The sequence below is a fragment of the Cavia porcellus genome, unplaced genomic scaffold (assembly GCF_034190915.1).
Source record: "Cavia porcellus strain 051 isolate PalLab524CR breed Dunkin Hartley unplaced genomic scaffold, mCavPor4.1 scaffold_14, whole genome shotgun sequence".
NCBI lineage: Eukaryota > Metazoa > Chordata > Mammalia > Rodentia > Caviidae > Cavia > Cavia porcellus.
The window spans coordinates 74,636,328-74,651,670 of record NW_026947497.1 but is presented as its reverse complement, the minus strand read 5'-3'; the positions used below and the strand labels follow the sequence as shown (position 1 = coordinate 74,651,670).

At 53.5% G+C, this 15,343-nt stretch overlaps 1 long non-coding RNA gene across 2 annotated transcripts; it reads right to left on the bottom strand.

Annotated features, from left to right (window-relative positions):
* Positions 1-375: 375 nt before the first annotated feature.
* LOC106029157 (uncharacterized) lies at positions 376-6,163 on the bottom strand. 2 transcript variants are annotated; one of them, XR_001202834.3, is made up of 5 exons: positions 5,140-6,163; positions 4,620-4,774; positions 3,671-3,761; positions 2,418-2,553; positions 376-1,663 (listed from the first exon to the last, which is right to left on the bottom strand). It is a non-coding gene; the product is annotated as an uncharacterized LOC106029157 (long non-coding RNA). The 2 variants fall into 2 exon arrangements; XR_010051688.1 differs by having other exon boundaries at positions 4,620-4,759.
* Positions 6,164-15,343: the final 9,180 nt, after the last annotated feature.

The window sequence follows — 15,343 nt, the reverse complement described above, 5'->3', positions numbered from 1 at the left end:
CCCAGAGAACCTAGGCGCTTGGCTTTGGTGTCCTCCCCAGCTATCACACTGCCACTCTCCACCCTGACATGACAGCAACCTTCCCAGCAGAGCAGTGCCCCTCCCCGTTCCTGTCACTTTAGGGGAGGCTGTTGCCTTTTGGGAAAACGGAAAGGGCACCTGGAGGGGCTCAAATCAGGAAAGGCGGAGCCTGGGCCCCTTATTTGCATACCCAACACCACAGCGGGCTTTCAACCCTGTCCCCCACTGCTACATAAGCAGCACCCTCCTCTTCCACCCCAGGTCTTCTTGGGTTTCAGTCTGGGACAGCTCCTTCCTGTGATCTGCCCCCAGGGCTGCTGCATGGCCCTGATAAGCCAAGACTCCAAGACTCCCTTTGGTGTTCCATAAACCCACTTCTGATTTATTTCTCAGGTAGCCTGGGTTGCAGTGTGGACGGGATGGTTACTTCAAAATAAAGACCGGGAAAAAAAAGAAAGAAGAAAAGAAAACTTCACTCAGAGCTGTTTACACCAAGTTGCTCCACAGACCAGCAGCCAAGGGAGATCAGTGCCCTGCAGGGTCAACTGTGGTGTCCAGCACGAGCCAGCAGCAGACGGTGATGGCTGGCAGCAGTGACCAGTGGCGGCTGTGTCCACTGATGGCATCTGGCGTTACCTGGTCCATCTGGTGCCATTGGGACTGCAGGTAGAGCTGCACTGTGCTGACTCATGATTTCCATCTGTGCAGAGCCAAAGAACCCCAGCCTGGTTGGCAACGAATGGGCTGACTGCCCTCGAAGTCCGCTTGCCCTTGCAGAGGTCTCCTGATGCGGTTGCCACCGGGATTAACCCTTACTGTGGTGGTGGTGGGCTACCCCTGGAGCTCACATCGATGGTCTGTATCAGCTCAGCCCAGGGATCTGACACGTGACCAGGGCATCTTCCTGCACAAGGATCCTTGCTCAGAAGGGACCTGGGCTGAGCCATACCCTGCTGTCACCGCCTTCACATCCTGGACTGTTTCACCTTGCGCCTCTGTTTTTTGTAAGTGAACTTCCATGATATGATGGGTGAGGAGGTGGAAGCAGTTGCAGTTCCGTGGTATCTTCCCATTCACACACCGCAGGAGACAGAGTCCCAGGGCCCGTGGCACATGGGCATCCCCTGGCCTGGAGGACAGTACATATGTTGTGGTCAGGCTGAGGGACAGGAGCACTGGCGGCCTCCTGAGGCCATGCTTAGCATCTGAGCCAGGTGGAAGAACATAGACCGAAAACGTAGATTCCAAGGAAATGGGCAACCAGGAAGCCCACTGAGGCCTTTCTTGCATTCATCACTCAAGTGTGCTGCAAAGGATGACTGAGGGGGACATGCGGGGACCATGCACAGCGCCCTGTCCTTCCTGTTACCCCAGCCAGTGGACAGGGCTAGAACGGGGGTGCATTACCAGAGACAGAAAACGCATGCTGACCATTGCAACACGCTTGCCTGTATCTTGGTAAGAACAACGACAACAAAAAACTGCACGGAGAGGCTCTGAAATAAACATTCTGGTCTGGCATCGAGGTGTGAGCAAGTAATCCGAGCACTCAGGAAGCTGAGGCAGGAAGATCCCGGGAAATTCTAGGCCAGCCTGGGCTCCATTGTGAGTTTAAGGCCAGTGTAGACTACGTAACAAGATCCTGTGCAGAAAGGAAAAGAAAGAAAAAGAAAGAAAAATTCTACAATTCTAATGACTTCATCTAGGAACTAAATGTTCTTATGTTGGTAATCTAAAGCTGGCGGACTGTAGAATTTAAAAATAAATGGTAAAGCTCAAGCTAATAATTTAAAAATTCCTATTTCTGTTTACTTGGAATGGCGTTAAAATAGCAGAGAAAAAGCCGCCGTGGCACGCTGAGAAAGAGGCCACTGAGGAAAGGAAAATGTTTTCTGTCTGGGGGCGCTTTCCTGTCTCTGGAGAAGGGAACCCACAACTTCTACAGCCAGCCCCGCCTCTGGCTGACCTCTGGAGATGGGGATCACATGTTTAAAAAATCTGCCATCATAGATGTCACTGTGAATTGAGAGACGACGCTGTTTGTGCTGGTGCCATTCTCCGCCTGGGTCTCTGGGCTGTTGGTTGGAGCAGCGGGTTGGTGAAGCAGGGCGGTAGGGGGCTGGGCAGCCAGACAGGGGCGGGGCCTTCCCACGCCCCACCTCTCAGGCCCCTGCGGCTGCGCAGAAGAGACCGCACGCCCCTGCTGCCTGCTGGGGGCGTCCTGAAAAGATCACGGTGCGCTGGGAATCGTATGTGGTGTGATGTTTAAAGTAGTTCTGGTTTTTATGCAGTAATAGTCCTCTCTGGGAATCAGGAGTGTGGCTGCTGTTCTTTCCTCTGCCTTGAAAATTAATTTTGAGTGAATTCCTGCCAAATTTGCATAAGTCAAAACTTACCTTTCTCTCCCTCTAAACGCATCCGCCAAGGTCAGTTGGGAGAGTAATGGTTGCATACACTGAACCCTCTGCAAGAAAGAATACAGCCTAGTCCGTGTTTCTGAGAGTTGGAGTGGTTTGCTCGAAGTCAGTCTGACTGCATAGAGAAAAGAGGAAGAAGAAAAAGGAGGAGGAGGAAGATGAAGAAGGGAGAGAAGAGAAGGAGGTTGTCAGACTTCTGGGTAGAAAAATAACAAGGAAATACACCCAAACCTAACAATTAGAAACATAAACAAATGCATAAAAACAACTGAGCCATGAGCACACGGGGCCCCTTCATAACCCAGCCCATTCGGACAACCTCTGGACACCACCCAGTGGCTCTCCAAAAGCGCCAGCAGTGCGGGCGATGCCCCCTGGCCGCGCTCATGTTTTCCTGCGGCCCGGCACAGGCGGCCTCCCTGCACAGCGCGGTCTCCGCACCAAACTTCCTGTCCCGTGACCGCGGGACAGGAAGGCTTATCCAATTCATTTCCCGCAGGACCCAGCGCATAGTAGGGCCTCAGAGAGGTGCGATGGGGCCTTCTGAGGAGGCCACAATGACGCCCACATCCATTTTGCTGAAACAGATCTTGTTGCTCCCAAGTTACACCAGGCAGCCTGGTCAGCCATGTCTGCCTCGTGCCCATCAATAGCAGCTTCCGCTGTCCAGGGCCAGTGGTGATAGCGACTAAAAACTAAATTCCTGGAACTCTTCCCTGTTTTGACTGAAGACCACGGTTTTCAGAACCTCTGGCTTTCTCAACTTTGGAGTCTGTTTAAAATGGTATTTGGATCTGGTGTTGGTGGCGTGTGCCTGTAATCCCAGCACTAGGGAGACTGAGGCAGGAGAATTGTTACAAATTCAAGACCAGCCTGGGCTACAAAGTGAGCCCAAGGCGAGCCTGAATTGCATAGTGAGACTCTTTCTCAAAAAGATAAAACAATAAAATAAAAAATAAAAAATTTAAAAGTGATACTTGGATCAGGCATGGTGGGGTATGCCTGTAATACCAGTACTCCAGAGGCTGAGGCATGGGGATTTCTATGAATTCCAAGCCAGCCAGGTGAGTTCAAGATCAGCAAGAGAGACCTTGTCTCAAACAACAAAAAATAAGTAAATAAGTAAGTAAATAAAGTGGTATTTGGCATATACCTGTCTTAGTTACTTTTCTCATTGCTGAGACAAAATACCCAACACCCAAAGTTAAAGAGGGAAAGGTTATTTAGCTCACAGTTTGTAGAGGTTTCAGTCCAGAGTTGGCTGGCTCCACAGTGGGGTGGCACATGCAGAGGGGAATTGCAGAGGAGAGCAGTTCACAGCACCTGCAAGGTAGCAAAAGCAACAAGGAAAGACAGCCTCTTTCGGTCCTTTATACTGTACCCAGTGTATTGGAATTAGGGCAGTGCCAATCCAGTGCACTGACTTAGTAATCACCCACCTTTAATCCTAGCTTCTCTAACCTTAGCATTGAATCACACACTCTAGATCCAGCCATCTCTGAAAAAGCCCACCTATGATTGCATAAAGTTTTGGGGGGACATCAAGATGCAAACCATAACCGCCCCATACTATGACCCAGCAACAAGGATAAACATCATGTTAGATCCTTATCAGGGACTACAACTCAGCAAGAAAAAAGGACGAATTCTATGAATGACCCTCCAGACATAGAAGCCAGAACACAAGAATACATTTGCATGATTTTATTTAAATTCTAAACCGATCAACTGCTCCACAGTGACAGAGATCAGAACATCAGTTTTGGGGGGCTGCAGTCGGTGCAGCTGTTTGCCCCCCCCCCCCCCCCACACACACACACGGCCATTTGTCATTGGCACTTTGCTGGCGCTTGGTGCTGCTGTCTTGCCCGGCTCCTCCCGGCCCCCGGAGACTCCCACCTGTTTCCTCCACGTTCCCTCAGCTCTCTGCCCCTGTCTTACCGGCTCATCGAATCCCAGGTTCCCACTGTGTTTTCTTGGCTGTGATTTCCAAACCTGCTTCCTTGTCATTCTCCTCCCCAGGACAAGCTCCAGGTACCCAGGGCCCAGCTGCACGATTCGCCAAGGCGATTCGGAAGGGCGGTGTGGTAGTGGGACCCCACCCAGGCCCCTGCAGGGGACTGACACACGTCCAAGCTCCTGCTGTCTGCACTGTGCCGGGGACGACACGGCCATACTTACAGTCCGCAGGCTCCCCGGAGAGGCAAAACAGGATGGCAGATTCCTCTGAGCCTGAAGTGGCGCCCCTGGGTCATCTGTCCCCAGACTTAACCAAGTGATCACATCCACCCAGCGTCCCTCGGACCTCAGCTCTCAGGGGCCTGAGGAGGAAAAGTCTGAAGAGGAAACCAGTGGCAGATGCATTTCTGTCCCGGGACAGAAAGCGGTGCAAAGCCCCTGTGGCCCCGGAAGCCTCGCTCCGCTCCCGACGGATGCAAACACTCAGCGGCAAACGTTGGAGCGACAGCCATGCACACGTGTGTTGAGGGCACACAGGTGTGCAGGAGTGGGGGAGGGTGCAGGCAAACTTGGTGCTGACTGATAGCTGCGTCCTCCGGCCCCAGGATGACCGGGTGACACCTCCAGGCCCTCATGATTTTAAAAAGGGGTGGAGGAAAACAGACTCCTGCACAAGCACAATATATGATTTTGGAAAAGTTTGCAAAAGCTTTGAAGGTGGCATAATAAATAACCAACGCACCTATGTCTGCCGTTACGGGTTTCCTTCTTCCCTGGCTGCATAACTCCACTTACGGTGCTCTGTGCTGTTTCATAAGAGCGTGGATCGCGATTGCCTCTGCGGCCGTTTTCCTGACGCTGCTCCCGCGCGGACACTCGGCCTGGGCGGGCTCACGCATGCGCACACGGCGTGGCCGCTGGACGGAGGACCGAGAGGCGGCGTGTGCGCGCCTCTTCCACTAGCGTGCTTTAAAAGTCACAGACGTTTATTCCTTACGGAGTCACAGAGAGAAGAGGAGGAAGGAGAAGGAGGAGACAGCTGAAGAAAGGGGAGGGATGAGGGAAGGTTGGAAGGAAAGAAGGCAAAGGAAAGACAAGAAGTAGCCCGTGGGCGCTGGCCCTCCCGGGTGAGCAGGGGACAGAGGGGCTCGGCGTCCCCACAGCCAGGCCTGGAGGGCAGGCAGGAGGTGTGGACGTGGCTGTCTGCCCCAAGGCCTTCACCTCCTGCCTGAATCTCAGCAGCTCCAGGTCTGAGACTGGGTTGGGAAATAAACCTGATTTTCTGAGGTCTCTGGCTGCTGGTGACAAAGGGCCAGGTGGGCGCCGCTGCCCGAGTGGGCTCTGCAGGAGGCCCGGGGCCGGCTAGCATGTCACTGAGTCCACCGCCGGACACGGCTCTGCTCTTCAGCCTGCGACGAGAGGGCCTGCAGCCCACCACAGGGGGGTGTCAGCTCACCTCTTGCTGCATTCAGGCTTTTGCTGGGCTTTCAGGGTTCCCCGGGGATCCCCGATTGTGAAGGGCCTCAAATGGCCCCTGGCTTACAAGTGGAACACACATGTGATGCCACACTCCGGGAAGCTGAGGCAGGAGAGTCACAAGTGGGAGCCGAGCCTGGGAACTTAGTGAGATTCTCTCTCAAAATAGAAAAGGACTGGAATATAGCTGAGTGTGAAGCCTGGGTTCAGTGCCCAGCACCTCACTTACTAAAAAAAAGGGGAGGACAGCATTCTGGAGTGAGAGCCTTCGGTTAGTCCCGGCTGCCTGGTCCCGTGGCTTCCTTTCAGGACAGGCTGGAAGGCTCAGTGATGCTGTGAGGCCTCTGCGCCAGCAGTTAGGGCTTCCTTCATTCATTCACTAAGCCCCCCCCCCCCAGCACAGCACTGATCTTTCCAGAATGTTCTGACCTCCTGGGCTCCTGCTGCCCCCCCAAGACTCCCAGGGCAGAACGGGGACTTTCCCAGGCACTGGGCTCCCGCACACTAGCTGTTCCCCCACTCCCCTGGGATGTCCGCAGCCACCACCTCAGACGCTGGCCCCGCCTCCGGCCCCTGCCTCGTTTCCTGTCCAAAGCAAGGCTGTCTGCAGTGAGAGTTTTATTCCTAGGGGAAGTGGGGGATTCCAGGAAAGCTGACTTGGAAAGGATCAAGACGTACTAACATTGACTTAGCAGGCTACTCCTGCTCTGCCCGGGCGGATCTGTCACAGACAGAAGCCTGTGTCTTCACCGGCTGTTAAGCTCCTGCTCAGAGAGGAGCTTGTTTGTAGTGCAGAAACAAGAGCCTCTTATTTTACCTTCTTCAATTTTTATCTTTTTGTCAGGACGTGGTCGCGGCACAGAATAGTCATGTTCCTTTTGGGGCCTGAGCTCTGCTTTCCCCTCTTCTCTCCCTCCCTTCAGCTCCTGGTCCCCTGCCCTTTTGTAAAACACTGACTTCCCTAATTCCTGTTATCTGTCTTTTAGTTTGCTCTTTGTTTATCCTTTGGGTTTTTCGAGTAGGAGAAACCATGCTATTTTTAAGTGTGTGGATCTGATGTACCTCACTTAGGAAATTAGGGTCTCACGGTGCACCCAGTCTCCCACATGACTTGAACTTATCCTTCTTTACGGCAGAGTAGTACTCCACCACGTGAATACCACATTGTCTTTATCTGTTCATCTGACATACAGGCTGCTTTCATGATTTAGCTGCCATGGGAGTGCTGCTATAAGCATGTGTCACTGTGGCATGATGTCTGCAACTCGTTGTGAAGACACCTAGAAAGGGATTAGCTAGTCTAAGGGAATATCTCATTGGAGAAGGCATCTCCAGCCTGATTCCCAGTGTTTGAACTACTTCCCATCCGAGATTTCTTGCTAGACTAACTTTCCCCTGGCTGCATGTGTCCTGGCAGAGCCCTCTCTCTGACTGTCTCGCTCAGAGTCAGCGATCCTAACAATCATCGCAAGGGTCCCCAGAGTGTCCAAGCCTTCACCTCGCAGACCTGGCAGGTCGCTGGTGACCCGAGCTACGCTGTGTTCTCCACAACCTGAGTTCAAATGCATGAAGGCCCTGGTCCCAAAAAGCAGTCTGCGATTATTGTCTTGTTGACCCCTGTCCTTTCCCAAAATCACTGTGACTCCACCAGAGAACTTGAGGAGTTACAGCTCAGGCCCCTGGACTTATAAATACACCAAAGCAAAGTGATAGGAAATTTGAGGGTCAATGAAATCAGAAAAATGTACCCCCCAGGTAGGGTCCAGACAGGAGTGATTAAGTTCACAGCCTGATTCTCTTTCCTGTCGCTAAGTTTAAAGCAGTGACAGAGAAGGTCTGGGCTCCAGTAGCCACGGCCGGAGACGGGTGGCCTAGCAGGACCGGAGACTCACTCTGGTCCCTGCAGCTCTGGGTCCCCCACCCCACCCGGGTGCTGATTCCAAAGGAAAACAAGCCACATTCTTGATCTCTGCTGGCCTCTGAAGGGAAAAATGTGCTAGGATCCTGAATTCTAGATGTGCCAAAGCTGCTTTCCCAGCGAGTTTCCCAGCAAGCACGGCTGGATGGGGGGCTGACCCTGGCTTCGCCCTGCAACTTCAGTAAGATTACAACTCCTGCCTTGAGGGGTGGAAATGAAGCCTCATTTAACATGAGGTACATGTGCACACTTTTTTCCTGGTCCACATCTTGTCTCACACAACCCACCCCTCCTTACTCTTCTAGTCTACACTGCAGATACAGTGTGGATGGTTTCTATCCCTGCTGCATTGGATTGAATCATCTCTGGGTGAGACCACCCCATTTCTCCTTCTACCTGCACTGTTGTGGTGGAGACCCTGACCCGTCCACTTCCTGTTGTCCTCCAGGCGTGAGGGCCGGGGCAAATGGCCCAGGGTACAATGAGGTCCCGCCTGTCCCTCTGGAGTACAGAGACCTGGATGCGCTGAGGTGGCTCAGAAGGTGACTCTGGTCAGCTGACGCCTTCTGAGCCTGGGCTGCTTTTGAAGTTTTGTCTCCAGGGCCCACATGGGCTTTCTGAAGGTGTTTATTTTCCAAGACAAAATTTCTTCAGATCTGGAATATATTTTACTTTTTATGTTTTCAAGACAGGGTCTTACCACACAGCTCAGTCTGGTCTCCAACCTTCGATCCTCTTTCCTCAGCTCCTAGGTGGTAGGATTACAGCTCAGTGCCACTATATTCGGCTTCCAAAGGAAATAAAGTCAGAAAAATAGTCACCAAATCACTAGGTAAGAAATAGAAAAGATCATTGTTTTACCACTGGGACGATCTCTGTGGGATTCACAGCTGATGCGGGACGGTCTCTGTTTAAGAGCGCCGGCCCCAGCACAGACGCACTGAGCTACAGCCCTGGCCTATTTTTTCTTTTACTTTTTGAGACCAGGTCTCTCAATGTAGCCCAGGCTGGCTTGGAACCCTTAGCAGCCTGCACACCTATGCCCTGCAAATCCTTTCTGCCAGGGTGACCAAGACGGCCAGAGCACTCTGGGAAACCAGAAGCAGGCGGCGGTCAGCGTCCCAGATCCTCCTCGGCACTGACCCTGTCCAGGCCACAGGCTGGGGCTTGTGCAGGTGGGTTCAGTGCTCCAGGCCCCTGGCTGTGGCAGACGCAGTGGTAGAGGCTGAGCTGCCTCACCGCACAGCCCAGATGAGCTGTCTGTCCTCCTACACAGTGGCTGCCACGCAGCTTGACATCTCCGAGCACTCACGCCGGGACGCAGGGGAAGGAGAGAGGCAGAGGATTGGACAGGAACAGGAATTAGTGGGCTGCAGGGGGAGTCAGAAGTGTTATGGAGCTGGGCATCGGGGTGCATGCCTATAATCCCAGCATTTGAGAAGCTGAGGCAGGAGGATTGGTGAGAGTTTGAGGCCAGCTGGGACTGCATAGCAACACTCTGTCTCGAAATCAATCAATCAATCAATCAATCAATCAATCAATCAGTGTGACACAAAGTGGCCTGTATGCATGGGTTCCAGAGGCAGCATGCATCATTGGTTGGGGTTGTGGACAGGAGGACTCCCTGGAGGAGGAGGCTACAAGGGTGGGGTGGGCACAGCAGATTGTGCAAGGGGCCGAGCTGTGGGGTCTGGTTTGGCAGCAGGCACCGTGCATGAGGACCAGGACTGTCTGCTAAGACACATCTGGGAAGTGGACAAGGGCAACTGTAGTCCAGCAAGGAGCACCTGTGTGCAGATGCTGAAAGCTGGGGTGCCTGGCCGGGTCCCTGCTTTCTAGGTTGTCACCTTCTCCGCTGTTCATGACGCTCTCTCCTGCAGCTCCACACCGTTCTGGTCTGAGACTCCGGGAGTTGCTACCAGTCCTGCACTGGGAGGTGGTAGTGCTCATTTCCTGGTCACCCCGAGATGTTCCCCGGCTGGCTTTTCTTCGCTTCCTAAGGGATCATCTTCCAAGAGTTTGAGGCCAGCCTGGGTACAGAGAGAGGTCAAGATCAGCCTGAACTGCATGGCGAGACCCTGTCTCACAAAACAAAAATGAAAATAAGAATAAATAAAAGTGGAATAAAGCCCTGCCTAACACTCAGCCTGGAAGGTGTTGAGGGCAGGAGTTCAGGCCACCGCCCCTGCTCCAGGTGACCTGTCTGTTCCCCCCATGGATCTAAACTCAAGCACAGCAGAGGGCCACTCCTCAGGAGTGGGGTTCTCTTGTTCCTCACCTTCTGTCCCCTGGGCTGGCACAGCTCTGCAGAGACCCACTCTCAATTACCAACTCTCTGCTCAGCATGGCTCCGTGCCCAGCACATGGGGTGGCTCAGGGCTGCAACCCCCCCCCCAAAGCTTTCCTTGTGGTCCTTCCTGCCACCGCCTGAGGTTGGCGGATAAAGTCCAGTCTGAAAGAACAGTGTGTCTCCACCCGCTTTCTGTTTCCAGTGTCTGTGACCTTTCCGGCTTTAGATGGAGCGGGGGCCTTCCTGGCTCTCTCCGATCTCTGGTGACATCATCACTGTCATACACAGCTCCACTGGCCACGGGGCGACCAGGAACACCAAGGTGCTGGGGCCACATGGTTCTCAGTCCCCCTGACTGTGGCAATGTCCAAATGTCATTTCTGAAGTGGCAAACTCAGTCTTCCGTCCAGATGTTTCGTCTTTGAAGATTAAGTATTGTGCTCTCTGCGAAGATTTGTATACTGAAATCCCCCTACCATGGAGTCTATTGACCTGAGGATGTTGTTGTAGTCAGGGTTTGCAAGAGAATCGATTTAATATAGGGCACAAAATTCATAGGATTATTTCCTAATATTCACCCAAAGAGTCAAATGCAGAAGAGTGTGGGAGATCTGTCCACCACTGAGACCCAAGGAATCCAGCTGAGAGCCTGGGTCCCACAGCAGTGTCCCACACGAGTCCAGCTGAAGACTCAGAGCCCACAGTGTCTCATGCAAGTCTGTATCAAGAATCTGTTCTGGGATGGCTTGAGGGTCAGTGAGAACTCCAGAGTCTGCGCCAGTGGGATGGAGGAGCCAGGCTGAGGGTTCTGCACTGCAGCCAGGAAACGACACTCAAGATAAGGACCAGAGCTCCCCGAAAAGTGCCACAGCCATCCTCGGCGACGACAAGATCCCAAGCTCCTCTGAGGGGAACAGCTGAGTTCACACCAGGAAAGCCAGCAGGACAAGCTTCTGCAGGAGAATCACAGCCCTCATCTTCCTCTCTAAGTCTCTTTTTTATGCTGTTGGCAACAACCCTCAGGTGAGCCCTCCACACCCAGCACCGCGCTGATTCCATTCTGCTGGCCGTTCCAAGTGGACCACCAGTTATCAACGCATCACATATGTCCTCAAAGTGGATACGTAGTGTTGAGGATGCTTACAACCCCAGCAGTCAGGAGGCCGAGGCAGGAGGATCACCCCAAGTTTGAGACTGGTCTGGGTTACATAGTGAGTTCAAGGCCAGGCTGAACTACATGGCAAGACCCTGTCTCAAAAAGTCAAACAAAAAACTTAAAAGCTAATTTCATGAATAGGATCATTCAGACAGGGATCATTGTTGAAGGAGGCTGGGGTTTTGGTGGCATTCAGTGGAAGGCAGCTTCTCCTTCAGGGCTGGGAAGGGCATGGTCAGCGCAGCCTCGAGAGTCCTGTCCCTGAAGGGTCGGGTCCTGAGCAGAGCCAGGGGGCAGGATGTACTCTGGATGCCCGAGTCAGGAGTCCAGAAAGTTGCCAGACAATTGTGTGCCTTGCTGGGCCGAGCACACTGAATGAGAAGGAAAAGGAAATAAGAGAAGATGACAACTAGATTCACAAAGTAAAATTCAGAGGTAGGTAAATACCAAGAGGGTACTCTTTGTTCTGGCCTGAAACTGAACATATGTAGGTGAGTATATAGGCACCCAGACCAAGGAGCCCAAGTCTCTGCTTGTTTATTTATTAATTAATTATTGTATTTTTGAGACAGGGTCTCAGGATGGCCTGGAACTTGCAGAGATCCTCCTGCTTCAGCCTCCTGAACACTAGAATTACAGGTGTGCGACACCACACTTGGCTTTTCAATTCTTCCTTCTCTCTCTCCTCTGAAGAGTGTCTATTCAGGTTCTCCAGTTCAGCTGCTTTCCCCAGCTCTCCCTGAAGCTCGGGCAAATTGCAAGAGGAAGAAATGAGGCTCTTCTACTCTGGATCCTGGGAGGAAGCTGTAAAGGCCCTCCTGAGAACCCCTGGGAAGCCCCTCAGAAATCCAGACCTTCCCTGAGCCATGGTTTCCTCGAAGCCTTCTTTCTTCAGTCTCTGAACATACGGCGATTCTTTGGCAGCCTGCACTTTTTTATTCGGCTGCAGAGCTGAGAACATTCAGGATGAATTAGCTGGTTCCTGCCTGCCCTCTCGACACCGGCACCCAGGATTTCCTGTCACTTGGGTCCTTCTGCGATCTCCACAGCTGGCCAGATCCCACCTCGGCAGCTTCCGGGAATGCCGCAGGATGCAGGCTGTCAGGAGACATGGCTAGAAGAGTAGCCAGGGCTGGCTTTGGGGGCCTCACGCACCGAGAGATGTTTCCAGATTCTACAGGCTGTGGGTGGCTGGAGAGGTCTTTAAAGGAGACGCAGGATTGGGGTCAGCGTTTGGGGGACACTGGGGTCTGAGGCTGGACTGTGGGATTTGGGGGGGTCACAGAGATCTAGTATGGGGATCAACTGTCACATTGCTGGGAGTCTCTGCCCAGGAAGTGACCATGGTTTGATCTTGGGCAGCTCCACAGAGGAGACAGTGAGAAGATCTGCCGTGGTCACATGGAGACTGGACAGGCCGTGAGGTCAGAAGGAGGGGTGTGGGGACTTCCAGGAGAAAGAGGTTTCTGGCCTGGGGGCTACAGTACAGATAGAGGGTGGGGTTGGGGCAGAGAGGAGAACTGGCAAATTGTTCCTGGGGCCCACTGGTTTTGGGACACTCAGGTAACAAGCTCACAGAGATGGGAAACACAGGTCTGGGGCCCAGGAGACCTGCAGCTGGACAGGGGCCTTGCAAGCCGGACGGAGATGGAAGGGGCTTGTGACCTATGTCTGGGCCTCTGTGCACAGTGAGAGGCTCCGATCCCAGGCCTGGCTGCCCCTCGCTTCCTCTCCACATGGGCGCCCTTCCCTGCCCACCAGTGGACGTCCTTTCTTTGACTTGGTTTCCTCTCCATGCTCCTGTTGGACGCCCACTCATTCTGCAGGGAACTCAAGGCTGTCTGTTCTTGATCACCCTTGTGAGTCATCTTCCGGGTTCATAAGCTTGCTGATTGGCACTGAGAGCACCGACCAGCTCCTCTGAGACAGCCCTCCGTCCACTGGGACCCCCCCCCCCATCTGTGACCCTTCCTGGCCCCTACAGCAGAGCCATCCTGACACCATGCGCTGGGCGGAAGGGACACAAGCAAGCCTGGAAGGTGAACGACAAGAGAGTCCGAGCTTGGCTGTGGGTTTCAAAAGCCGATGTGGGCCAGCAAGAACCCGGGTATCTGAGCCTGCATTTTATGCAACCACTAAGAACAGATTATTTGGGAAAACATAAAAAACCAGAATCAGACCTGGAAGACCCACTCAGCCAGAAAAGGAATCGGCCCCAGGGATCACACAGGTCCTGCTTTGGGGACGCTGGCTGACAAGAGTGGCCGTAGTGGCTCCTGAAGGCCACCCAGCTCCATCCTGTTCCCCCACTGTCAGCGTCCAGGGCCTCCACACACCGTCCACACTGTCAGGACACAGCCACAGACCCTCGTCCATCCAGAGGAGCGCTGTGTGGTCACTGTCCAGGCTGTGCACGTGGACAGCACCTGTCTACAGCTGGGGACTCTCCTGAAGCTTCTACTCGCTGCAGACATCCGGGCACAGCTGGGGTGCGAACTCCTCCTGGGGGATATCGGGGTCCTCCTGTGCTCTCCCCAGTCCCTGTGGTCTCTGTCTTATCTCGATCCTTCCTGTGGGGATCTGAGCCGGTGTCTCCATCATCAACACTGTCCTGACACGGCATGCAGGTCCCCTACACTCTGCCGGCTCACGGGTTATCTAACTGGGTTGTGACCTCTGTGTTTCCCTGGAGCTCTATGGTAGATTATGGTTTCCAGATGACTGTGATAATCCTGCCCACCCCACAGCTCTTTTTACCTTGTGACTGCCACAATTCACTTTCAAGACAGAGAGTGACACTGAGGCTTCTGGCCTGGTCATTTAGAGGTGATGGCGCTCCTCGTGATTCTCTTGGGACACTTGCTTTTGGAGTCCTGGGCTGGTGCAAAAACGGCATGACTGCCCTGATCCACCAGGCCCATCCTGAGTGGACTCTTGGAGGGGTCCTGAGAGTACAGGAAGGTGGGCAGGGGGAGTCCTGACCAGCTCCTCCAGCCTTTAGTGCCTCTCTCCTGCTGGTATGCTGAGAGGGCAGAGTTAGAATCGCCCAAGTGAGCCCTTCCCGAATTTCAGTCCCGTGCTCCCAAGTTAGGTATTCCAGCAATGGCTGTCGTGTGCGGCTAAGTCACAGGAACATCTGGAGCAGTGCAGACGCAGAGGCAGACAGAGCCCATCCTGGGCTGGGAGCCTCCTGAAATGACGGGACCCTGCTGTCACACAAGAGCTACTCACGAGGATGTGAGGTGACCCCAGTGGTGTGGCTGGTTTGAGCTCTGGTCCCTGAGGAAGCTTTGGTGTCTGGCTCACTTGAGGACTAGGACAATGAACTCTTAGCTGTGGGCGCCCTGGGGGCCAACAGGATTCTACTTCTTGCACTTACAAGTGAACCTTCTCCACGTTGCTCATCAGATGCCCTTCTGATGTCAGCTCCTCTGCAACAATGTAGGAAGAAGCTGCCCACTAATCGCACCAAAACGAGTTCATGACTTGCCCTGTCGAAAGCTCTTGTTTTCTCTCCCTTGTGTGTGTGTGTGTGCGTGCATGTGTGTGCGCATGTGTGTGTGCGCATGTGTGTGTGTGTGTGTGTGTGTGTGTGTGTGCATGTGTGTGTGTGTGTGTCCTCAGTTTCAAGGCAGCGTAAGTGCTGTCCCAGACTGGGAAATGAAGTTGGATGTGGGGAAGGAGGCCGCTGCTTGGGTAACATTCCCGAGATGATAGGTTTGGAAAGCAAATTTCCTGGAAAGTTTTATTTCTGTGGAGTTTGGAGCCTGACTTCTGCCTGTGAGAGCTCTCGGATGAAGCCAGTTCGCTCAGACATCCAGATGGGCCTCTGTCCCTGGCAAGGAAGTTATCTTTCGCCAGCTCAGAGCCGAGGTCTGGCTCGCCGCCGGCCTGCTTGACCACAGGGCTTCCACAGTAAGTGGAGAGCAGGGCCAGGGCGGTGCTGCAGGGCCCAGATGGGGGGTACCTAGGAGGACATCCAGATTTTGAGACAGGGTCTCGCTAAGGCACTAAATTATCCAGGCTGGGCTCAATTTTGCAATCCTCCTGCCTCAGCCTCCAAGAGTGCTGGGATTACAGGTGTGCTCCACCACGCCTGGACTCTG